At 36.9% G+C, this 27,470-nt stretch overlaps 1 pseudogene; it reads left to right on the forward strand.

Annotated features, from left to right (window-relative positions):
- The first annotated feature begins 1,098 nt into the window (after positions 1-1,098).
- On the forward strand, positions 1,099-27,470 carry LOC117403159 (2-Hydroxyacid oxidase 1-like; annotated as a pseudogene).

The raw sequence follows: 27,470 nt of genomic DNA on the forward strand, positions 1-27,470 counted from the left end.
TCTCTTGCTCTTCCACTGTCGTCTGCCTCTGTGACATTATAGAAATTGCTTAAAGCTAATTTGCCCCTGGCACTAACGCAGAAGGTAGAGGATGGGGCAAAGCGTCACCAACATCACCACCTTACAGGGCAAAGGCAGTTTACGCAGGGTTTTTTCATCAAACCAGGGGCAAATACGTTTTTGCCCTAGCGTTAGAGGTTTGCCAGGTCATTAAAATCAAGCCTAATGAGTATCACTACTGTGATACAAATCCAGCACTTTAGGTTAAAAAAATGTTTAGTTGAGTACAATTTCAAAATACTGGTAATAAATCTACAATAGGCTTATCTAGTTGCCCACATTTCTCACTACATACTGTTCTTATACAAAGACAGTAAGCAATAACAGTTTCTCGTTTTTTTATTCAATTTAAAAAGTGTTTTCATGATTTTTCTTCCCCCAAATGACAATTAACTTTGAAATAGCTGTTTTATAAGCGGTATAAAAACCACTTGGGGCCATGTGGTTTCCATGAAATATATGCATGCCTGTGTGGTTAAAGGCCCTTGGCTTTGCCTCTGATTCACCTCGGGACTAATCAACACCTAGGCGTGTGTATATTTCACGGGAACTGCACAGCCCACTGTGGTTTATACCTTACATATTTCACCCACTTGTGACAGAGTTGTTAGCTCAAATAAATAAGATGTAAGGAAATTGATTTTAAAACCTTGGTTTGCACTCCTTACAGAGTATTATATTAATTCTAGGAAAAAAAAAAATATCGGTAAGAATAAATTTATATAATCCTAGATTTTTTTATTTTTGCAGTGTATCCTACTGAAGGTCAAAATACCTTGCCATATTTCCTACTCGTGGGTCTTGTTAATATTTTCACAAAAGGAATATGAGTAGGCGGCCTGAAGAACTGAACGTTTCTCTGCAACCCCAGTGAAAGCCATGATATGAGCTGGGAAGGGTGGTTCTTAGGGGAATGTAAAAGAAACAGTAGTTTAAAAAGTTAAAAAATGTAACTTTAATGTTAATAATTCACAGAACAACTGAATATGTTCAAAAGTACTCAAGCTCAGTGCTTTCATCTTTCATTTAACAGCAGAAATGTCAGAGAAGCCAGTTTGCCTAAACGATTTTGAACAACATGCAAAGATAATTCTACCCAAAGCAGTGTATGACTATTAGGCTGCCGTTCAGGAGTGGGTGAGCAGCGACTTTAGCAGATAATGTGGCAGCATTCTCCAGGTACATTCAAACATTAGGTAAAAACACTGAAACTATGTATTTTGTGGTAAATAAGACAAATGTTTTGAACTATTAGGGGATAGTCCGTTCTTGATTTATTTAAAGACTACATTTAAATGCAATGGGTACTCTTTAGAAAACAAAAGATTGCACTGGTATAAACATACCATGATGAACAAATTTTATTAAATGTTAGCTTGTGCAGTTCAGAGGGCCTCTAATTTCCTGTCAATTAGTACCTATTTTCTATTTAAGCCCTACCAGTTTTGCCAGATTGGGCTGGTTCACGCTCAATTGGGCTTTTTATTTTTTTGTATTGGGTTTGAAAAAATGGCTTTGGGCGGGTGCTTATTTTTTGGGCTAGTTTGGGGCATTTGTGCGGGTATTACATTTATATATATATTGTGAATAGTTTTAAAATATTTACAGTATTTTTAAGCAAAATACTCAGCTATATGATACACAACTCTTAGTGTTTACATCACTGTTGCTAAACATTGTAACAATAACACGCATCAATATCTGTGATATGACGTACATTTCATTATTACTTTGGGGTACAAATGTAGCACTTTCTAAAAGGCACAGTCTGGTAACAGGCATTATTGCAAATGAGAATTTGTTCAGCAGTGTTTTGTTTTTAGCAAACGCTCAGACTCTGTCATTTCATACTTCAGCTTAACATCTACGCTAATATCTGAATTTTGTTTCCTCATTCCTTTCACTGCAGTTCACTTCTCTGCACAGCGCTGTCAAGATATTATCAACTATTTCCTACCTGCTCCGGTGATTCTTATCATTCAGCTTCTCTGTTTGGCTCCAGGAGCTCCAACGTTAGTCTTTCCTGCAACCATCCAGTCTCCAGCCCAGCAACAGTGCCATTCTAAAGTCCAGTTCCATTATTCAACTTGTCCGAGCCTTCATTACAAAGACTGGCCCTCCGCTAAAACTTTCAAAGCTACCTTCGACAAGACATCGACATTCCCGTTGTCAGTGATTTCCTTGCCTTAGCTCTATTTAAATCCACCACAAGGCTTTGTCTGCTGAATATGTCTGTACTCCTCGCCTGCAATCAGACGCCCCTACCCCTCTCCCCACACAGCACCCGCTCCAACAGAGCCAGCACAATTATAGATTATCAACGTTTCAGTCAGTGTCCTCCTACCCCGCAATAGACAATACACTCATAGACTGCTCCCAACCAAATCAATAGGTTTTGCAGCAGCCTCAGAGCAATGCATTCTTCATCCCCTCAGGTTCTGCAGTGACCTCAGATCTATGCATTCTTTATCTCTGCCCAAAGGAAGCCCCATCTCCGGTTCCATCTAAACCACCTTAACACTCAAAGACCAATATCCACCGCATTCAGCAGATCTCTGCTCTCTACAGCAGACCACCGCACTCTACCGATGGCAGTCCATCGTTCACTATTGCAGATCACTGCTTCAGTATATCTCTGCTCTCTACAGCAGGCCACTGCACACTACTGACAGCACTCTGTTGTTTACTTCCTCCAATCTCTGCACTGCTCAGCAGATCCCGCCCTCTACTGGTAATCACTCCTCACTACAGCAGATCTCTGCTCCCTCTTCAGATTTGCTCACTATTGTAGCATGCAAAAGTTGCTTTAGTTTACTGTTTGAATCTGCAACTGCACTTCTCCAGAGCTTCCAACGCTCCAGCTTTCCTCCAATACACAGATCATAGCAGCATTTTCACAGTCAAGGCTAACGCTAATCCCCATCTAATAATAAATCAATAAATAAATAAATAATTACAGGGCGCTTGACTTCCTCAGCAGTCTAGTCATGTGTCCGCTCGTAATCCCGTATTAACTAACACTTAGGATGGTCGGCATCTCATCTCTCTGCCTTTGTTTCCAGAATATGGGCTGCAAAGGGTGCGAGTTTCCCCAGCAGTCGATTCATATGTTTGTTCAGCTCCAGCTGCCACATCAGCCCTCAGTTTCAGCTCTCCTTCTGCCTCTACTTTCGGTATCCAAGTTCCGTCAGCTGGTCCTGCCTGTTTCCCCAACCCCCCTCCAGACTCCCCAGCTTCACCAGCTGCTATTCGACTAAAACCTACTCTCAGTAATCTCCTTCAATCTGCTCAGCATTACATGTCTGCAGACCTCGGACCTTCTTCAACGGACATTCTCCATTTGCTCATTTCTATTCTTCAGAAAGGCTGCTTCTCCCCCTACAAGGATCTACCTATGGAGACCATCTGCCTCTCAGCCTTCTTTGGTCTCTTCAGAAGCTCAGAATTCACAGTTTATTCTGCTTCTAGTTTCCAGGCGGCTATTTTTTTGTTTCTGTTACCTTTTCTTCTATTTCAGAAGCTTACTTAATCATCCGGCTCTGTACGTCCAAAACGGATCAATTTCAGCGTGGTCAGTTCATCCAGCAGTCAAGTATCAAGTCCCCTATCTGCCCTTTCTTTTCAACGTCAAGGTATCTCCCCAGCAGGAAACCCTGCCCCCCCCCCCCCCCCCCCCCCCGGACCCTCTGTTCATTGATTCCTCTCGCTCCTATCATAACACTCGTCACTGGTTCTCAACCCACCTCTCCAGCCTCCTCTCCAGAGCACAGTCAATCACAGTCTGATCAAGAATGTGGGGAGCTGGTCCTCTTCTGTGGTGGATTATTACATTCATTCATCCTCCTCTGATGTAGTTGCTGCTCATTTTAAAATTGCTAGTATACCCGGAGTGGGGGATTCCTGTCCACCAGAGGTTTTCCCCTAATCAGCCTCAAGGGGTTTTTCCTCTCCACTGAGTGGCAGGTATATACATAATCCTACTAAATCACTAACCATCCCTCTGTTTGTCTCGTTTGTCTTTCTGATTTTGTGTCTATGTTATGTGGCGGCATGTGCTGTCTTTGTCTCATGGTGTGGGTGATTTCGTAAGGGTCCATCCTTTGGGGGGTGAGTCTCACTTCCCCGACCTCAGGGCTAGGCATCCGCCTCCCTTAACTTCAGGGGGGTTCTCACCATGTGAGTCACAGTGGACCCCCGACCACACTCTGTCCTTTTGCAGCTCCTGCGCTTATCTTACCTCACCTCAAGGCTCTGTTCTATACTCTGCCTTTCTTTCAGGACGTGGCTGCTCTCAGTGCTTGAGTCCCATACTAACCTCCATGCTTTTGCCTTATTTCAGGTCCCAGGCAACGTGGAGTCTCTGCCAATCAGGGGTTGATGAGCACCCCTTTACAGAAGTCTCAGATGCTTGGTACCCTCTCTCTCTCTACCTCCTTTTGTGCCCTGGTCTACCGGGACTGACTTCCTCCTGAGGGGCGGCTCCTCGAGTCATAACCCTCATATGTGTTTTCGGTTGCTGGGTCCTTTGCCCCTGGGATGTATCGGCATTGTCGCCCTCAGTCAGCAACCACTTTCTATCCTAATTTCCAAGTCCGGACCCGGCAGTCTGCTACTAGTCAGGGCTTCAGCCCACACCTTAGCCTAAATTCAATCCTTTCTAGCCAGCACCCTGTTCTACTAACCACTCCTTTCTCTTTCTTCGGCCCTATCCTTACATCCCCAGCTCATGTCCTGTGAAGTACGTAACAAAAAGGCCTAGCTTGATTCCAAAGAAAATGCAGTAGATGTTAAAAAAGACTTTTCACCTATACATTACAAAGCAGAGTAAACATAGGAATTGAGCACAATATTACATTTTTCACATTACACAGATTACAAAGTTATTTAAAAAGAAAAACAGAAATATGATTTTTTTTGCAAGATAATTGTATTTAACCATGTCGACTCATATAATTATCTGAATGTTTTTTTTGTTACAGTAAATTACTATGAGGAGCTTTTGACTACCCTGCAATGTTTGTGCATTTCACAGACATTTCCTGTAAAGGTATGTCAGTTTATCAAGAACATACAGTATTTAAGGGTATTAGAAATGTGAATCTGAATGAGACTATCGAGACAAGGGGTGAACAGCCTGAGTTAACAGGGCCACACTTTTGAAGGCTGCAGTTTTGTATTATTTTTCATCATCATTATGCCTTTACAATAGTAGATCTACCTTAAAATGTAGACTGCTACAATAAAGCTTATTCATTTAGACCTTTTTTCTATTTCAGTACTTTATTGATACAAAATTAAAAACATTTAAAAGTCTTACTGATTCTCTTATTGATGCAAAACCGTACTCATTTTCATGTGACTATGACTCTAAAAATGTTTAGTTCTGAATATTCTGAAGCTATTGTCCAGCAGGAGCACACCCTTCCAGGCCTTCTCAAACTTCAAGCCTAAATTCCTTAAATGTACAAAAAAAAAAAATAAATCAGATTTTGTTTTTATGTACCCTTACATTTACAGCATTTTATATATATATAAAAAAACCAAACAAAATAAAAAACAAACAACGTTAGTGTGCTTGAATACTGCACTAGCGCATAACTTAATTGTATTCCAAGAAAGCTTAGTAGTAGGTTTTTGAGTGTCTGGCTAAAGTGTAACCTTGTTGTAAATTATAAATTATTATTATCTCTAGTGATCTATCATTGTGGTTAAAAAACAGTGAGAGGTACGAACAGCAGGTGTATTTGACATTTACTTGTTTATTTTAAATTAGATCATTATTTATTTACCACCTTAGACAAGAGACAATTAGCTTTCCAGCTTGTGCTGTATATGTGATGGGCACTAAATATAGGGTGACCAGATTTTCAAAGCTCAAAACCGAGACAAATTGTTAAATAATCAATAAGACTAATTAAATCAAAATAAAGGCTTGTAACAGGGAAGATCTGTGCTGATTGTCTGGCGCATGCATGGTTCTGTAGGAAGAGGGCAGCAGCCTTGTAATAATAATAATAATAATAATAATAATAACTAGAACTGCAGTTTTACTGCTTCCAAGCTCAGTACCAGTTGGAAATGTTGCCAAGCTGTAGCATTGCAGCATTACAGATCAGTTTTATGGAGCAGTCTGAATTCTAAATACTGCATTAGTTCATTATCTCACAATGCTTTAACTTTAAAGGTCATTTTTTGGATAGAGCACATATGGTTTCCTATATGTGTTCCATAGGAACCATTAATCTATCTGCACTTTGTAAGGAGTTATAAGCTAGTTTTACATTTGACCAAAGATTTTTAAAGTTTTTTAAAGAAATGTGTCAGATGGCCAAAAAATAAAAATAAAATCTTTACAATAACAATAGGCTTCCTAAGGAAGCTTGGAAGCATAATAATAATAATAATAATAATAATAATAATAATAATAATAATAATAATAATACACTCAGCACTCACATATCCGACCCTATAAAATTTTGACTTCAGTGACAGTTAAACGAGTGTGACGCATATATGATTATTTCATTTGATTTGACGTGTATGTAGATAAGCATGTTGTAACCTGCCACCTCCCACCCAAACAACCCCCTGCCCTGCACAAACACACATACACGTTTCGTACATTAAAAAAAAAAAATATGACTTGGGTTTGAGGAACTGTACAGGGAGACGTTGATTCTTTCATTGAAATTTGTCAGCGTACGAGTTGGGGGAATAATACAGTAGTAAAAGACAAAAACGTGTCTGTTTTTTCAGGGAACACAAAAAAGATAGAATGTCAAAAATATATAGCAGCAGGGGCTCCCAAGTGGCACATCCAGTAAAGGCACTCCGCATAGATTGCAGGATGCGCCCTATAACCTGGAGATCGCAGGTTTGAATCCAGGCTGTCATTGCCGACCGTGACCGGGAGTTCCCAGGGGGCGGCGCACAATTGGCCAAGCGCCACCCGGGTAGGGAGGACTTAGGTCGGCAGGGGAATCCACGGTTCACCACACACCAATGACCCCTGTGGCTGATAGGGCACCTGCGGGTCTGCAGTGGAGCCATTCAGATCTGTGTTGACCTCTGGCACTATAGGTCTGGTGGCTTTGCTGTGGAGCCGAAGTGCGAAGAAAGACGGCTTGGCAGGGACACGTCGGAGAACGTGTGTGTCAGCCGCCGTTTCCCCCCCCGAGTCGCTGGGGGGTTGCAGCGGTGAACCGGGATTAATAATAACACAATTATAAATTGGGGAGAAAAATGGGGTAAAAATCATTGGCAACGACTAAATTTTAAAATAAATACATAGCTGAAAGGACTGTGTTTTAAAATAAGTAGGCTTCCATGTAGATGTACTGTAGTTGATTTTGTTGGTACAGTACTATATTTTCAACAGAAGTAGTATTTTAATTCAGAACAATATGATTGTGAAAATGTCACTTGCCGAAAGAGACGACACATGGACTGTAATTAGGGCTTCTGATTTTCGGTTTTAACTGATAAAACCTGATAAAACACCCCCCATACAAAAAATAAATAAAATCGGTGGCCAATAAACACCGGAAAAAAATGTAAAAACAGAGGAAATGGTTAATCTATTCACATTGACGTTACCCTTTTCACATTTAAAACAATAAAACCTTCTACAAAAATAATAATAAATACATTTCCCTGTGCTGCTGGGCAATGTCCCACCTTCCTGACTTGTATCTATCATTGATTTGTTCTGAATACTTTAAACCCGCCCCAACTACTGAGTGACAGCACATTCCTACATTTCTGTTAGAGACTCCACTTGTAATACAGTACATACTTTTAAAGCTGGTATGTATTCTAGCAGTAATTCCCCGTTAACAACCCACCAGCAAAATTAAATTAAAATGTTACCCATGCACAGAACTGCGTTAAATGTAAAATGTAATTTAGCAAAATATTAAAACAACAACAGTTTCTAGAATTAAAACAGTATCCAAAGTTGCAGAATATAGTGCTCAATAAGGCCCTAATGTCACAGTTCACTTGCAAATGAAATGCACAAAAGCAACTAAAGATCACAGATTTTTTTAAAAAAGCCTTGTCTCATTCGCTTTGTTTTTGGAGGAAGCACTATGTAACTGCAGTGCACAATAAAGACAGACTGATTTGCCATGCCAGCAGGGCTGGATTAACCCATACACTTGCGGGCCCCCTAACTCTGAACAAACAGCCACACACACACATACATACAAACATACACAAACACATTACAGCCTTTATAACTAACCTTCCACCCTTTTACAACAGGTATAATTCTTAGTTTGAAATTATTATAACTGAATGAATCTGACAGAAAATTAAACTGTAGAGGATGTGCTAAATACATTTCAGAATAAAACCGGAAAAAAATTGAAGCCTACGATAAATCCTGTAGCACAGCTCGAAAACGACTTTTAACCCCTTAAATACACTGTTACTTATTCAACTATAACACATGCATTGGCATGTGTTCTATGTTCACCAGCTGTTATGACCCTGAAATCAGTGTTGGGCTGAGCAAAAAATAAATGAATATTGTTTAGGATCTGCCCCTCTATAAATATCCACAGAGAAATTAGCAGCCCAGCATTATTTAACCCCTTAAATACAAAGCCAATCATTCAGTTTGGAGCAGATCAAAGTCAGAATAAGAAAAAAGCGAATAAGTAACAGGCGAATAACAAGCCAACTTCAGCCTTGTCTTGATGATTCCAAACTGACACAGCTGCATTTTTTACAAAGACAGCTGGATGTGAACGCTTGATGTTTCTGAAAAGTATTTACATGTAATACAATGAAAATGTGTTTTAAATGAAAAAAAAGTTATAGAAAATCAGTGGTGTCAAATGTGCTATTTTATTTTGCCACACAACTAGTCTTGTCTTGTTGTTGAGAACACAACATGCACGTCCAGCCATCTTTTAAAAACCGTTATATAGGAAACGGTTGTTTATGTTAATTTGACAAAAGGTAGTGGCTGAAAAACAGGATTTTTTATTATGTAGTATACTGTATAGAAAAAGGGTTTTAGGCCTATACAGTTAAAGATTATTATTATTATTATTATTATTATTAATAATAATAATAATAATAATAATAATAATAATAATAATAATAATAATAATAATAATAATTAGTCATTATGCATCACAACTACTGCTGCAGAGTCACTTACAATAGGACCTCAGTTTTATGTCTCACCTGAAGGACGGAGCACAAGGAGGTTAAGTGACTTGCTCAGATTCACACACAGTGAGTCAGAGGCTGAGCTGAGATTAAACCAGGAACCTCCTGGTAAGAAGCCCCTTTCCTTACAAGCCATTTGACCATCAAGTCTCCTATGTCCATTATGTTTCTAAATATTTAGTTTCATATTTTAGAACAGCACTTTTAAAAAGGTAATACATACAGTATGTATCACATGGGGGTCCACAGCTAGCAGACAATCACCTGCAGGGGTGGTTGGAGCACATACAATATAATTTTAAATTAGCTATTAAACTACTGGTATTCTCTAGAGAAGATGTGGTGTGTGTAAAGAGCCTCAATTATGGGTGCAATAGGGTTTAAAATAACATTTACAATCACATTTTATAAAAGGGGTCATATAAACCTGTGTGATTCCTGTTATTGACTTATTGAATGTTTTATATTTGTACGTACTCAGCAGTGGGTCCTTCATGTCGGAAAGGTTGTTTGAATACCACCATAATGTAGTGCTGAGACAAAATGTCATTCTTCAAATATTCTTTCATTTTGAAGTTGCTGGAAAACAAACAATAATCTTTACAATATTACTGTAATAAGATCACTCAGGAGTAAAATAAACCTGGTGCTTATCAAATTACCTATTAAAGAAATGAGAGAAACACTCTTTTGTGCAGTGTGTCTGATATTTCAGACTCCATTCATAATTTGGTTTCCTTGATCATTTATTAAGCGGGTCATAAATCACTGCTGTATTTTTTTTTATTTGTATCAACCTTCAAACGTCTCCCAAGACGAGATAATTGAGGCTGTCCTCTTTCTAAATTGAGCACGGAGCTATTTCTATTGCCACCAGCCGTATAGCCTGACTTGTGATGTTTACAGTGGTTGCAAATAACAGAAGCTGCCCATTATATCTTGTATTGGTTTCAACTAATGAAACACCCAATCATAGGGATGAACAGAACCCTCTGATGTCATTCCACAAGGTGTCAGTAGAGGCTCATATGAAACCTCAGAGCCACATACAATGTATTCATCCAAACTCTGTAATCTAATCTGCAGGCCTGAAAGTATCATTTCCTTTCTTATGATTCTTTATTATGCATCAATTTGACCAATTATTTTGAGTGTTTGACTGTACTATTTGGCAACCTTTTTTGTTACATATGTTTATTTTGAAAAGCAGAAAAAAGCACAAACTGTCTGAAAGTCTTATTACTTAGTAGTGACATGAAATTATGTCATATGTGCAGACTATCCAAGTGACCTGCAAGTTGACATTAAAACGCTGACCGGCGACAGTCATTATATAATTCGCAAATAAAGCATATGTGTAAGATTCGATTTAAGATCAGTCTTTGCTGGTTCCCGGCCTCAGTGTGCAGCACAACAGTAGTCCTCCAAGACTGCAGTTATGAGCCACAAGACTGTCTTGTTTGTAGAGCTGAGATTGTATGCACACTCCATTCATTAATGGGCTCTTAATTCAAGTTGCAAATTATGTCATTTTAATTGAACCAATGCTGTTGTTTTCTATTTCTGTTACTGATTCAAAATGTAATTTGAATAATTCAGGCCAGATTTATCATTGTCCAAAATGTTCTCGATGAAAGCTTTTTTTTCTTTTTTTTACATTAACATAATAATAATGTATTTCTCTGTCTGAGGGGCAGATTAAATTCATATGGCTAAAGACTAAATATACCCTACAGTAACTAGTTGAAATGTTCCACTATTGAATAAAATGTATATACATATATCTATACAATTAATATCTCCGCTAAATAGGTTTATATGTAATATGTTTAATAAAAAAAAAAACCCTACAAAATGCTAAATATGTTGCAGTCACTCAGCAAGAGCGTTCATAAAACTTTATCATAGAATTTGAAGCAACCAATAGTGTATTTGGTTATTTGGTTATTATCTCTTTAAATAATTAAATAGCAGTAAAAAGTACAGAAATCTTAATATTTTCTTAAAAGTATTTTTTTTTACACTTGGATAGTCTGTAGTTGTTAATTGGGTGCAGAGTTGAGAAGCTGTTAAATACCCATTTGTGCTGTGCCTTAAATGTTTGCCTTAATACCAAGTAATTGGGCGGGTTTTGTCATGATGTTGTTTTAATACATTTATCCCCCCCTCAGCTACGGTGGAGCTAAAAATTTTGATTTAATCTCCCTAGAGTGGTGGAAATTTAGTAATGGCTGTGAGGCAATATTCCTGGTCATTAAATGTTATTTTACCCATTCCTGTTTTAAAGATTTTAAGTTTATGTGTATTTTTGTTTTACAGATGGAAGCTGTATCCCATGGTGCTCTGGGATGTGTCTCAGATAGATCTATCAGTGTCAGTCCTGGGATAGAGAACAAGTTTGCCTGTGTGTGTCGCTGCCACTGCCTTGCAATGAATGGCACATCCTGATGGAAAAACTGCAACTGTGAGTAGTTCTTTAAAATGTGGTTGACTTTTTGTGCGGTATATGAAATATTTTATTAAATATCACATTTTTGTATAACTATACTGTGTGTCACTGATGCAACTTCTGTGATCTAGTGCTTTACCTCAATGATATTCTAAAAATGCTGTTATATTCTGAATGTTTTAACCATTTTTTCAGCTTTACTGGCTTATAAAATGGTGTTGTTGCAAGGCTAACTTGGTAGAACAAATGATTTCCCAAATACTTTTCAATGAACTCAACATCTAACCACCGTATATGGCAATTTGCTCCTTCTTGATAAATGTTTCTTTTGTTAACATTAGCAGAAGTTACATCTTGGATATATTTTATGGATCAGCCACCAGGTGGTGCTCTGGTACTTTGCAAGGTGGTAGCTGGCTTATTGAAAACCTTTGCATACATCACAGAAAACAAATGCCTTACAAAATCTTACACAGTGCCAGCTCTGTTCAAATGCTACACAGTAAGTACTATTATTTACTGTATATTTTTAGAGAATCTTTAAAAAAAACAACAACTATGTAACCAGTAGCTGAACAATTTTACCATGTTTAACTTGTTGGGAGCACACATTCTAAGCTTATAAATTTGAGCACCCACAAAAAAATACACTTGTAAAGTTGATAAAAGCGTTTAGAGTTTTCACCTCCTTTTAAACATATCGAGGTTATACTCAAGTTGGTCATGCCTATTAAATGTATTTCTTCTTAGAATTCCTTTGTAAAAGGACAAGACAGTATAAGCCCAATTATTGTGTTTTTAGCAGGGTACAGGTGCAACAGCTATTCATGTGCAACAAATATTTGTCATCAATATCAAAGCCTAGTTAGACTCTCAAACTCCCTGTACCTGTGTATTATGGGATGAACCTTATTTATTCACTGTTGCATGCATATCACATAATTATTTCTAGTTAGTTTATATTAGTGTTTTGGAATTTGTAATCATATAGCTCAATATTCATGATTATTGTTTTATTTTTTTGTAGCACAATAGGTTGAAAAAAATCGAAATGTCTATTCCTTCTTTGAGTGTTAACAGACAAAATAATACCAGCAAAATACTACAGTATTAGCAATGTTCCGCATTTTTGTTTTTTATCTTTAGATAAATCCAGTAATAAATAGCTTTTAATCGAAATATCGGTAAAAATCGGGGGGAAATATCTCAGTATATTATTATTATTATTATTTATTTCTTAGCAGACGTCCTTATCCAGGGCGACTTACAATTGTTACAAGATATCACATTATACATTATTTCACATTATACAGATATCACATTATTTTACATACAATTACCCATTTATACAGTTGGGTTTTTACTGGAGCAATCTCGGTAAAGTACCTTGCTCAAGGGTACAACAGCAGTGTCCCCCACTGGGGATTGAACCCACAACCCTCTGGTCAAGAGTCCAGAGCCCTAACCACTACTCCACACTGCTGCCCTATAAGTATACACACTTTACATGTGGAATATGATGCGTAGCAGTTCTGGTTTCTGATTAAGTTTAATGTCCCTGGCATGTATGTTGAAGCAGAATCTGTGCAAGTCGAAGCCACATCCCAAGTTAGCTGGTACTTTGAAAACGTCTGGCCAATCGATGTGCTGTCAGAAATAGGATCTACAAAAGTATGAACAATGACATCAGCACAAAACAAGCCAGGTTTATTCGCCTTGAAATCATAAAAAGAAAAGAAAATTGACAGAGCTGGACGGTGCAAGCCATCGGGAGACGCAACAAAAATCACACTGGACATTTCCATCAATGCGTTCCATGTAAGTTTGCCAACTAAAGCATTGTCATTTTCTGTCAAATATTTACAATTAAGATTGTCAGCGTTAGGCAGTGTTTTAGCTGATGGACAGACAGTACTGTCGCACAAAGTCACCAATACATACCTCTGCAATAAACAGTGGCTGTCCAGCCAAGCACAGCGCTCTGACAAACTCATTAACACTATCATTCTGCTCTTTCTTTTTATTAAAGTGTGTGTAAAAGCCGCATAAATGGATTGCTTGTCTCTGTTCAGTTCCTTGGTTTAGTTTAATGTGTCGCTTATTTTTCAGTATGTTCTTTTATTGTCAGCGTGAACATGTATCTCAGTGCAGCAGTATTTGCAGTGCTATGCATCTGCCTCATCTGACCCACTTCTGCTATTTTTGCTTTTTGTATATTTTGAAACATTAGTATTCTTTTGAATATTCATAAACTGATTTACGTTTTCTCCCCATTCCTCATCCACTAAACATAATATCATTTTGTGTAAGTATTTCAATTTAGTTTTGATCAAGCTAGTAGTTACTAAGCCCAGAAATTGCCACAATAATCAGACTTTGATTGGCCAACATATAATCAGGTGATAATGGGTGAATTCATGGAGATCACTCTGCGCAGATTCTGTGCAGAATCTGACCAATTTAGATAATGGGTGAGTTCACGGAGATCATTGTTAGAAGATCATTGGCTAAATTGGTCAGATTCTGCACAGAATCTGCGTAGAATGATCTCCGTGAACGCACCCAATGTGTTTGTGAAGTGACAGTGAACCACGTTTGAATGTTATTTGATCTTAAACATTGTAACACTAACACGCATCAATGTCTGTGGATGTGGCGCACATTGCATTGTGGGTAGCGTACTACTTTGGGCTACAAACGTAGCACTTGGTAATAGGCTTGCAAATGAGAATTTGTTCTCAAGGGTTTTACTTGATTAAAGAAAAGGAATGTTTGATTGATTTGTATTTCCGGTGAATGTTTAGTAATTACCAGGGACCCTAGTTTTCCGCAATAAAAAAATAAAAAAATAAACTAAATTCTCTGCAATTAAAATAAAAGGCTAAAACTGAGTTCCCTCCGCATCACATTATATGATACACAAACAGTACTATTGAATAACAGTTAGTTTTTACAGGAAGTACTTATTAGTACACTTTCAAATTTGAAGGAAGTTACAAGCTCACCAAAGTGCCATCAATCAGTAATATAAACAAACGTACCATTTTACTTTAAACATTACAAATACGTCTGTGTACTAATAATAAAACACAATAAATTGTATTTATATTAGTTTACCTGGAGTTAGTCTTTGTCACCTGTATGGCTATTGCCAAACTCATTGACCCGATATTTAGGGGTGATTTTTTTTATCGTATTCAGCGTCTTTAAACAGTTTGTTGAGTGGTAAAAACACACTGGACTGAAGTAAACTGCAGCTACATTTCAATCTTGACCTCTGTACTCCAGAAGCTGTTTTATTGAACAAGTATGTTTACTAAATGTAAAGCTTTAAAGCAAAATTCCCTGTGTTGATGATTATATATGATGATGTCTATTGATATGGTTATCAAACAACCAAAAAAAGCCTTGAATGTTTTTTGCAAGTGTAAAACAAAAAATTCTCAGACAGCAGACAGTCCATGTTTTTCTGCGTTATTCCGCAGTAAACGATTGTGATGTCATAACTTATGTTTTTCAGGAAGAAGTGGGCGGGTTTTTGTAAAAATGTCAAAATAAAACAGCATTTTAATCAAAATATTGTGCATTGCCTAGAAAATAGTACCTAGAAAATATTGAATAATAGACAAAAATTGGGTATAAATCACTAAAAACAGTTTAAAAAAATTTTCGGTAAAATTCGGAATAAACCGAAAATGCAGAACACTAAGTATTAGTAAGAAAAGCTTGTTCTTATTAATTTAACAGATGAAAACACTGTGCAAAATGTTAACCATTCCAATTCCTGTAACAGCTCCGACAGAGGAAACAGTAAATTCCAGTAAATCCAAACTACTTATACTTATAGGAAATTTTAGGTCATCATTTTCTGTTTTTTCTTCAATGATCTATGTATGGTGACCAAGCGTTACAAATGGAACTTTTAATACTGTATTTTCCTTTCCTGTAAAGGTATTCATTGTTATTTTAAACCCCCCTCTGTTTCCCTAAACACATTAACACACCACACAAAAAGCTATATATATATATATATATATATATATATATATATATATATATTTAAATAAGTTACACAAAGTACAAAGATATACAGTGCTGCCACATTGGTATTATTATAGGAAGTGTGGATATGTACATACTATACATGAAAATTCTTTTTCAGTTACCCTAAGAAAGTGAAAGTGAAAAAATATATAGTATTAAAAAAAGACGTTTGATAATTCAAAGGAACAAGCCTGCCCTTATTTGCAGCCCATAATGTGGCGCGCAGAATACTTAAGTGATGCTTTCCACCCATTTGTCTGTCTTTCACATTCCATAACTCACAAACTACCCAGCCAGCATGTCCATGTGGGTCCCATATGGGTTGTATGTGGGTTAGGTGGGGCTTAGCTGGACTAGGGTTCTGAATGGGCTTTTTTGTGGGTTCTGAATGGGTCCCAGTTGGGCTCTACAACTGTCTCTCGAGATAATTCCCATGCATTTAAATTGGGAGAGAGAGTGGTAGACAGCAGAGAAACGGGGAGAGAGAGCGGTAGACAGCAGAGAGATGGGGCAAGAGAGAGCGGTAGACAGCAGCAGAGAGATGGGGAGAGAGAGCAGTAGACAGCAGAGCGGTGGGGAGAGAGACAGCGGCAGCAGGGAGACAGCTAGATGGACAAAGAGGTTTTATTCTTACTTCTTAGTGTTCTAGAATGTAAACCTCCATATAAACTCAACAGAAAATGTAAAAACTCAAAGCGAAAATTCATTCTTGTATTTACGGAATGCTATTGTATTATGTTACATGAGTAAAATTATGTTAACTCCGTGAGGCCCATTTCTGTAGCAAATATATTAGCCAACACTCTATATTATTATTTTTAAGAACAGCCTCCCAATTCAAGTTTGTCATAAGCAGTACATTGTGTGTGGTAGAACAAGAAACAACAACAAAAAGGGTTTTGTGCAAGAAACGGAATCTAGTTGCATAACTAAAGTAGCTTCCCTTATTATAATTTTTGGGGGCCTTACAGGGTTAAGAAGCTAATTTAAACCTATATAAAAGGAACTTGCAATGGCTCCATTTATGCAACATAATAATTATCAGATGTTTATTATTATTTTTGTGATTACATATTTGGTTGAATGGCCGTACTTTAAAAGTGATAAGTATGTAAAACGCCTTCTGTAAATGCCTGTATTTCTGCTTATTACAAAGGGAATATGGGCCCACAAATCTGTTTGGTGCCAGGATTTTGAAGTTGTCCTTAAAATAAAAATAAAAAAATCAATTAAAAAAAATCAACTTATTATAATAAAATGGTGTTATCCAAGTGCTGGGAAGTAGTATGTGTGTGTGTTCACTTTATACTATTATTTCTGTTTAGGTGTGTTGTGTGTGCGTGCTTCTTCTGTCCGCTGTCTGTTGTTTCGTGCTAAGTGCTGTGTGGCTGTGCACTGCCCATAGATATTAAAAGAAGAAGAGATTACTTTTATTCCCGCCCTAGGAGTTCCCGCCTAAGTCGCGAGACTGGGAGAGACAGTCGAGAGAAAGGGAGAGAGACAGCGGCAGCAGGGAAACAGCTAGAGAGGTGGAGAGAGTGAGAGAGGAAAAAAGAAAACAGGAAACATTGAATTAATTACTGTAATTGTTGTTAATAATAATAATAATAATAATAATAATAATAATAATAATAATAATAAAAATATTGATAATAATAACAGTATGTAACACAATTTTTGTTCCTGGGTAGTAAGTGTTATTTCCTAATTTCTTATGCCTCAAAAGTATAGAAAATGGCTATTATTCCCCACAAACTTTGCTTTTGTGACCAGGACAGTGATATTTTGAAATTTACCTATTTCCAATGAGAAAACGGGCGAATTTGTGTCTTTTCGTTCACATAAAGTCCGAAAAAAACAACATATGAATCCAAATGAACATGTATTTATACTAAAGTAATACAAAAATGACTACAAAAGATTTAGAAGTGAGTAGTTTTTCGAGATTTACGATTATACTGTAAATCACTTTCACGAATCAGCCCCCAAATGTAGTCTCCCATCATGTTCTCGTTATACTGTCCTTGGTAGCGGCGTTCAAAGTCCAGTATATCCTGGTGGAAGCGCTCGCCTTGCTCCTCCGAGTACGCTCCCATGTTCTCCTTGAATTTATCAAGATGAGCATCAAGGATATGGACTTTGAGGGACATCCTACAGCCCATTGTGCCGTAGTTCTTCACCAGAGTCTCAACTAGCTCCACATAGTTTTCGGCCTTGTGATTGCCCAGGAAGCCCCGAACCACTGCGACAAAGCTGTTCCAAGCCGCTTTCTCCTTACTAGTGAGCTTCTTGGGGAATTCATTGCACTCCAGGATCTTCTTTATCTGTGGTCCGACGAAGACACCGGCTTTGACCTTTGCCTCAGACAGCTTAGGGAAGAAGTCTTGAAGGTACTTGAAGGCTGCCGACTCCTTATCTAGAGCTCTGACAAATTGTTTCATAAGGCCCAATTTGATGTGCAGTGGTAGCATCAGGGGTCCACCAGTGGCTCCCACTTGACGTTGTTCCTCCCCACAGAGAACTCGGTCCGCTGTGGCCAGTCCCGCCTGTGGTAGTGCGCCTTGGTGTCCCTGCTGTCCCAAAGGCAAAGATAGCAGGGAAACTTGGTAAAACCGCCTTGGAGACCCATCAGGAATGCCACCATTTTTAAGTCTCCTATGATCTTGATGCCATCTCAGAAAAATGCAGATATGTATCCACTTAGGCAGCTGGAACTAAACTGAACTGGTGGGCTTAAGGCCCCTGTATTTATACTACTATTTATATTACTGGAAAGTTCTGAAAGTTCTAGAAGTTACTCTAAGTTTACTCAGCACTGAATCTATCTGGAATGTTCTGGAAAATAGGTAAATTTCAAAATACCACTGTCCTGGTCACAAAAGCAAAGTTTGTGAGGAATAATAGCCATTTTCTATACTTTTGAGGCATAAGCAATTAGGAAATAACACTTACTACACAGGTAAAAAAAAAAAAATTGTTACACGGTGTAATAATAATAATAATAATAATAATAAAAAGAATAAGAAAATGTATATCTGTCTTCACTGACAATGAAAATATATTCAGTTTATATGGATACACATTGCAAAGTAATTAAACTGCCATTTTTGTTTTCTGCCAGCAGGTGGCGATAGCGATGCTACCTTTCACTCGAATGCGCGTGATGCGTCAGTGCTGTTAAGTGAAAAAATAAGCATTAGACTCTGTTGTGAATGAAGTAAAGCGTAGCAGCTCAATTAAAAGTTGTATCTTTTATATATATATTTACAGAAAAAAAATCAATAAATGTGCTGCATACATCAGTATACTTATGGCCAATATTTGTTGTCCTATGGATTCCAGAGCATGATTATAGCAAGAAATTGGAAGTTGGAAGTAAGTAATTTAAAATCTTGTACAGCCTCAACAGATCGTCAAACCTTTCATCTGTCATTCTAAAATACCTAAAATATCTCTCACTGTCAGATACCCGCATCTCTCTAAATAATGTTTGAAATGATCCCAACGTCGCTTTTTTTTAATCCTCTTGTATAGAGGTTTAAACTCAGCACATCTACTTAAATATACATTTATCCAATTACGCAAATGCAGTTTGTATTTAAAGTATTGTATTTATATGAACAGCTGCGACCACTTTGTGCAGTCAAAAGGGCTGCGACACGATGCGTCCCGTACAGCAAAAAGTGAAGCTGCACAGCTTTTAGCTGTCTGTGCCTGACATATTGCTTTCATCTGCAACAGAAGTACTGCATGAATCAGGCTTATAGTAAAGAAAGCCTCTGTAAGTTGGTAAACTTCTCTTTAAAGAAAACAGCTCACCACAAATTTTTTTTTGCATTTTAGCTGTCACCAATTTACATGGGCAGCAGTGTGGAGTAGTGGTTAGGGCACTGGACTCTTGACCGGAGGGTTGTGGGTTCAATCCCCAGTGGGGGACACTGCTGTTGTACCCTTGAGCAAGGTACTTTACCTAGATTGCTCCAGTAAAAACCCAACTGTATAAATGGGCAATTGTATGTAAAAATAATGTGATAACTGTATAATGTGAAATAATGTATAATGTGATATCTTGTAACAATTGTAAGTCGCCCTGGATAAGGGTGTCTGCTAAGAAATGAATAATAATAACATGCTTGCTCGCTCAGCTATCTCATTCGCTGACCTATATAGCTACAAGTAAATGCTGCGTGAAACAACCAAACAATTTACAGTTTAAATCGCAGATTTATATTTTCAGTGCATGATGATGCATATTCTAAAGGAAATATAGGAACCGCCTAATTAAAACACACCAAACCTCCATTTATTAACAAAGCGCTTCACTTGCCACACATACTTTTACAGCTTATTTTCTGTGTGCATAACCTAATAAGTTAATAACAATACCAGTTTATTCTGAGCGATCATTTAATGTGGCTCTGCAAGATGGAAGCCTGAACTGAAGGTAAATTAAATATAGTGCGATTTGATTCGCTGCTGGCTGCAATGAAAAAGCAAGCTAAATGTAATGTTGAATTTCATTAGCTGGCTGTGATGTAAATGCTTTGTCATTGACCACTGAGGTGTATGTTTTTCAAATGATTGTATGTCTGAAAACAATGGAAAGACACAGAACTGGCTGAAAGTGAACGAAAAAAAAAACAACATTTTTAACCGATAAACAAAATCTTGAATATCGATTTCGTTGCATAATAATTTCATTTCTGTCCCAGGAAAATTTCGTTTTTTTTCCCCTTTATCGTTCCGGTTCCCATTCCGTTCCAAATCCCTCGTTTTCGGTTATCTGTTTTGTTTTATATAAATAAATTACTAAGTTATTTAATTATAAAGCACCGTGCAAGTAAAATATCTTTAACTAAACCTGAATATGCATTATGGGTGCGGTCAAGGTTTCATATTTTTAGAGGTGGGCTATAGCCCCTCCCCACCAGTAAGTACATTGGCACTGGCTCGTAGCGAACTAAGTGATCAAACGAAAAAAAAGGTGCATGCTAAAGTTGGGTTTCTTAAAAATGAAAAAAAAGGATGTTTAGAAGTCAAGATTTCTCACCACTGAAATACTCAATCAAAAGTATAAAAAAAAGAGTATTGATACATAAATATGTATTCTTTTTCATAGCAAACTATGCTCTGGCCCGGGCGAAGCTGCTTAAGGCAGAAATAATGTCAGATGTGCAGAATGATACAGATGGTGAAGAACTTAAGTGGAAAAGAAGGTAACAATTGATCTAATTTGATGTGGGCCCTAAGACATTTCATTTGTATTTATGTTGATTATTAAAGGGTAACTAACAGTAGTTTGTGTGTGTGTTCCATGTGCCCGTGTGTTGCTACAACTGTTGTGTGTATTGTTTTAATATTTTTTTTTGACATCTTGACAACTTTTTTATACTTTTAAATTGCATTCCACTCTGTTTCCTAGATGGTTCATCACATGTACCTGCTCATAGCTACATTTGCCATCATGCTCCTGCTTACATGAGCAGGAGAATAATGGGAAATGTAGTTCTGAAAATTGTGGAATGCAATTTAAAAGTATAAAAAAGTGGTCAAGGTGTCAAACAAAATTATTAAAACAATACACACACCTTACTTAAACAGTTGTAGTTATACATGGGAACATGTAACACAATAAAAATAAATATGGGATACTACTTTATCTGGCATTGTTAGTGTCACAGGGTGACTGCACACCAGTGTAATTAAGCACATCATGTTGTTTCTTTTGTTTATTATTGTTTATTTAGCAGACGCCTTTATCCAAGGTGACTTACAGAGACTAGGGTGTGTGAACTATTTATCAGCTGCAGAGTCACTTACAATTACGGAGCACAAGGAGGTTAAGTGACTTGCTCAGGGTCACACAATGAGTCAGTGGCTGAGGTGGGATTTGAACCGGGGACCTCCTGGCTTTTCTTTAACCACTAGAGCACACAATCTTTTATTGCACGTTATGAATTTATTATTTTCATTTGGAGTGTTTTATATTTCACATTATTTTCTTGCATGTTATAACACAGTGATTTAGAATGTGTATATTTTTGTTTTAAATTATTTTTTTTCGTATCCTTTACATTGCGTTTGTTTTGACTGTCACCCTCCCCACAAGAAAAACCCAGCTGCAGGTAATCCTCCCTGATTAAGGTGAGATGCGCTGGATTGCAAGACAACACACCAGTGATTAAGTTACTGCTTAAATAGACTGCAAGCCAGGCAGAGAGAGAAAAAATAATAGGAACAAAAAAGCGGTATACAGCAGAAACAAAAGAAGAAAGGAAAACGAACACAAAAAAAGAACAGGAAGAAGTGAAAACAAGTTTAGAGAGAGAGAGGATGGGGAGAGGACGGAGAGAGAATAGAGAGAGAAGGAGCAGAGATGAGAGAGAGGGCGGACTGGAGAAAGGTACTACTGTTGATTTTGGAAGCTAAGTATCTGCTTAAAGTAGAAACACATATGCCTTATAGTTAAATGCTACTTGTTAAATAGATTAAATACCTACTGCCAGTGATTATAAAGTGGTTATTAGATTTTGATTTGCAGTGATTGTGGAGAACACTGGTTTAGTCTGAGAGTGTTTGTTGCATAGTCACATGTAGAGTAAATAGTTTATTTTTATTATTAGCCTTATTAGTATTATTATTGTTGTTTTTAGTTTATTTTAAAATGTTTTTCTTGCTTTGTTTCACAATTGAGTTCATGTCTATAAAGGGACGTTGCCTGTTAATAACTATTTACCCTGTTCTTGTATCTATTTAATTTTTATACTGTAGCGAAGTATTACTCAGTGAACAGCCAGTGAAAATGAGCTGCAGTACTCCTGGATCTTCCTCAATATAGTGTGCCCGGCCTATTGCAAGCTCCAGCTTGACCTAAAGTATCTCTTTCTGTTTGCGTTTCTTTTCTCTTTTTCCTGTTCTTGCTACAACCACCTCTTGTAGTACTTTTGTTAAGCATATTGTCTTACGTCTTACCAGTACGATTGTTATGTATTACTGCTGACCTCTTTTTAACTTGTATAGGCCTTTTTAATTGCATTTTATTATTGATTTTTTCTCTCTCTCTCTCTCTCTCTCTCTCTCTCTCTCTCTCTCTCTCTCGCTTTATATATATTTATATTATGTTTTAGACATTTAAAATCTTTTGGCCGTATCTTATGACAGTGTCCCAGTAAAATTATATTAGGGAAGGCCATTTTTTGGTATTAGTGCTGAAAGGTTATAGGTTGTGGTCCAGTCACACCCTGTACGGGGGACGGGTGAAAAATTGGTCTAAGTTGGTCCTGTTTGTAAGTTCCAATTAAACTGTGGGAACGGCAAGATGGTGACTGGAATACCTATACCTAGCAGATGGTAAACAAGGCCTCAGTTTGTATCCCCAGGTGTAGAAGACCTGACTGTTTGTTTTACCGTGTGGCTTCTAAAAAAATAAACTCTTGAAAGAAAAATTGGTGGTTGTGTTCCTGTCTGGGTTGGGTAGAGGGTTGAGTATTTTACGAACCTGTGAACAATTATAAACTGTGCATAATAGTTTTATCTTAATTTTTTTTTTGTTTGTTATTTTCGTGATATTCCTTGTTGGCGTAGTCGGCTACTTTTAGTTATTCTGTATTTATTCTTAATGAGAGGTTAGTGGGGCTGGTTATTCTGCTACCTCCCTCCCTCGCCTTGTGACACTAGTATATAAAGCAAGTTTCACCTCTGAACCCGCAGATGTATTTTATTTATATTATTTCATTTTAAGTTTATAGCACTCATATGTATGGTTTGGTGAAAGCTCATTGCAGCACTTGCATTGGCAACAGAAATAAAATGCATTTGTTCAGAAATATGGGCATGGTAATGAAGTGGTTTGGCTATTCATAGCATTTTTTTTTTGTTTTATTTGTAGGCCAAACTGAAAGTTTCCAGCTCTGAATCAGACTCTCATATGAGTGACAATAACAACCTCCCCCACTGAAACTCTTTACCATAGCTACTCCAAGCATTACACGTACCAAAGCTGTTATCAGTAAAGTGTATTATATGTTTACATTTGGTATAGGTTCTTAATCTATTTTGTCATTTTGCAGCATGCCGGTCGTCTGATACAGGAATGATGCTCGGCTACTGGGCCACCTGCTCCATAGAAGAAGTTGCCAGCACCTGACAGCTTAAAGCACATGTAACTAGCTAAGCAAGACATTTGAAGTCTCTCATATCTTGGCATCTGGGCAGAGCGCCAAAGTTACCAGGTGTCTAATCAAGATGGGTGGAGGAGTGGAGACACAGTGTGAAAACAGAACACCACAAACAAAGGATTAGTTTGAAACAGTTTCTAACAGATTAAGTTAAGATAGTCTGTAAAATGCTTAAATGTGACAGACTCTAGAATGTGATAGATGTGGGTGAGTTTCCCCCCCTTTACCAGGAGGTGTGGTTGAAGGTGTGTGATAGCAGGGTGGATCCATGCTGATTGGAAGAGAGTATAAGAAATGTGGTGGAAATGCTAAAATATTCATATGTAATGTTTTTGTTTGAGTAGTCAGTCAATTCTTTGATTTGACTCCACAGACGTCTGTGTTATGATACAAACGTATACATTAGGGCATGCTGTGACCTGCGCGTCTTTGCTTGCTTGTTTATACGATTGTATTAACTTTATTTTCTTTTATACATATAAAGTATTTTTGATAAAAAAAAAAAAAATCATTTGTCAGATTTATTTCCCTACAACAGCTTTACATCTACAAAGACAAAGAGCTGACCAAGTCTCTGGTATTGTGAGCTGATAGGGCAGGATATAAAGGGATATTTGTCACTGTTCATATGCCATACTTAGGGAAGTTACAAAATGATGTGCGCAACATATTTATGCTTGCTTCTCATCTCAGGTGCATTCCAAACCTTATCAATTGTGTTGCCAATGCTTTAGGGACTGTCTAGAATGTTCACAAATATTAAGGTACTTTGAACCAGCACAACCAGTTGAAAACCAACACAATATGGGCTCTGACCAGGATAGACTAGTACTGGCTAATACTATAATTTCCAACAGGGCATCCATTTTAAAATGTGTAAATCAACATATCCATATGTAATTGTTAATTTCCTATTTAATTGGCCAACATGCAGTTGCTGAAAATGGCCAGGATTTTCCACTTTACCTATTAAGAACACTTAATTGCATTTAATTTATTGCAGTTAATGGGAAGAGTAAGTCAAATGGAATTAGGAAAGTTTGATTATATATTTTTAACATTACAAGAGAATGGAAAATAGGGCCCACTGTCACTTTGGCTTGTTGGGCACAGCAGTTTCTTGTACAATATTTTGAATATGGTGTTAAACAGAGGAAGAACAGTGATTGTGAAGCAAGTGATTTACACCTTTCCTTCTATAAGAATATCAGCCTAGATGAGCAAAAAAAAAGAGTTTCTAAGAGGACTTCCCACAGATTTACTAAAGTTCTCAGAGCAATAAAGTAAACACACAAACCTTGTCTGAAATTGTGCTTGTTTGGAATATAAACCAAACTGAACAGCTGCAGAAATGTTTAATGTATTTATGAACAGTGAAGTCCACATCACATATTATTTGGCACTGTGTAGTTTGATTCAGATCTTATCAGAATATTTGTACATTTACTGGTAAATTCAGCATTTATTATAAATATACTATTTCTGGAAAAGGATATTTGTTTTCATTTGCAATTCATCTTTTTTAGACCCATTTAGTGGCTTTAGGCATTGTAAAATATTTATATATATATATATATCTCCTAATATATATATATATATATATATATATATATATATATATATATATATATATATATATATATATATATATTTAGCTCGAAGAGCTAGCTGCCCAACGTTTTGATATGTTGTACATATCTTTCTCAAGGGAGCCTGTGTTTGAATCAAAACACTGGAGGTATTTATAGGTTTTTGACGGCATGACAACTATTTGTTATTGTTTACATTCAAATCCATGATTTATTCTTATATATATATATATATATATATGAAAGTATTACTAGAAATCAATTTATAAACTCATATAACACCAATGGTTATTTTTCTCAGAACCTTATGAGGAGCAAAGTGCAGCCTGAACTTCTAAACCTTACAGATATCATTTTCCTGGTATCTGATATCAAAGTTATAATGTGGCAACAAGGTGCTATTGAGTAGAGAAGGAGATATTTGGAAAAAGAGTTCCAAGAATTCAGTCCAAGAAAAACAATTACAAAATCTGACTAATTTAATTTTGTAATCATGCTGTGTTGATTTCTTTAATTATTATTATTTATTTTTTTTCAGGCTGGCCAACTTTGAATCCCCCGATTTGGCATTTTCTTCAAAGAAGGGTTATGGATAAGTTAATATGCTTGCTGTATAATGCATGTGTCCCAGACTCTGAAGTGGGAAGAAATTGCATGGCTGAAAAAATGGACTAAGCTCCCAGTCAAAGACATTCTGAGAGGTCAGTACTTCGGTCAAATTAAATCTGCTGGAATAGATTTCTGGTCCCTAAAGTTGCAAACAAAACAAAGACAGGATGTTTTTGTCATGTGATATTTAAGATGCATAGAAAGCATATATATTTGGGAGAATCTTAATCAAACAAAGGCACATTGCCCTCCTAGACCCCAGCAGCAGATTATGCTTAATAATTGGCTCCCTCTGTTACATTTCTCATAAAAACGTAAGACTGGCTGTGCTGAAGTTTTCCATTAATGATAATAAAAAGTATGGTTACTGTAGTAAAATTGTTAAGAAAAATACAAAATACTGTGTACAGTAATGTGCACTTCAATTATAGTTTTTACTTGCTTGTAGATCTTGACTTTCCATTAAGAAGAGCCAAGTTTTTTTTTCTTCTTCTTGTTCATGAAAAAAGCAGTGAAGAATAGTACTTTATCATATTGCCTTCATCAGGTACATGATGGTGCTGCTCAAGTCCAGTACTGTCAAGCTGAGCTATACTTTTCTTTTTCCCTGATTTCCATCTGTCAGGAAATAATAGCCTTTGGAAATGGGTATTGCATCCTTAAATATTGAAAATGTGCAGACAAAACAGCTACTGTAGTGCAACTACAATTACATAGTGATACAGGCTGCCAGCAGCAGTATTTTACCTTTCATTGTTTACTGTGAACTTTGTGAGTAGCTAATGAGGGGAACACACTTATTCAATTTAATTTAGGAATTATGTAACATGGATATAAAAAAAACCATACATTTTCCAGAGATGAAAAAAAAAAGAAAAACCTAAATCCAGTTTTGGGCAGCTTCTACTGACCACCTCCATTTAATGCTAGTTACAAATACAGTCTACATACTGCTACTTGACGCTTTTCTTAATTTTCCTAATTTTGTTAAACTGTAATGATATCATCATGAAACTATGTCAAAAGTGACACTGGTTGTGTTTTACCTTACATAAGATTAAAAGTTGTTCATTTACATTGGGTGCAAGCATCAACTTGACTGCAGTTTTTATTTATTTATTTATTTATTTATTTATTTATTTATTTATTTATTTTTACTCATTTGGAAACTGATTAAGTGTAAATCTTGAAACGCTGAATCTTTCTGTCTTTCAGCTGATGATGTTCGGGAGGCTGTTAGATATGGTGTTGATGGAATACAGGTGTCACACCATGGGGCACGGCAGCTGGATTGTAAGTTTCTGCAGAACCACAGAAAATAAGAAGGTGAACGAACACTGTGCATAACTGGCATTCAGG

This window comes from Acipenser ruthenus, chromosome 5, assembly GCF_902713425.1.
Source record: "Acipenser ruthenus chromosome 5, fAciRut3.2 maternal haplotype, whole genome shotgun sequence".
NCBI lineage: Eukaryota > Metazoa > Chordata > Actinopteri > Acipenseriformes > Acipenseridae > Acipenser > Acipenser ruthenus.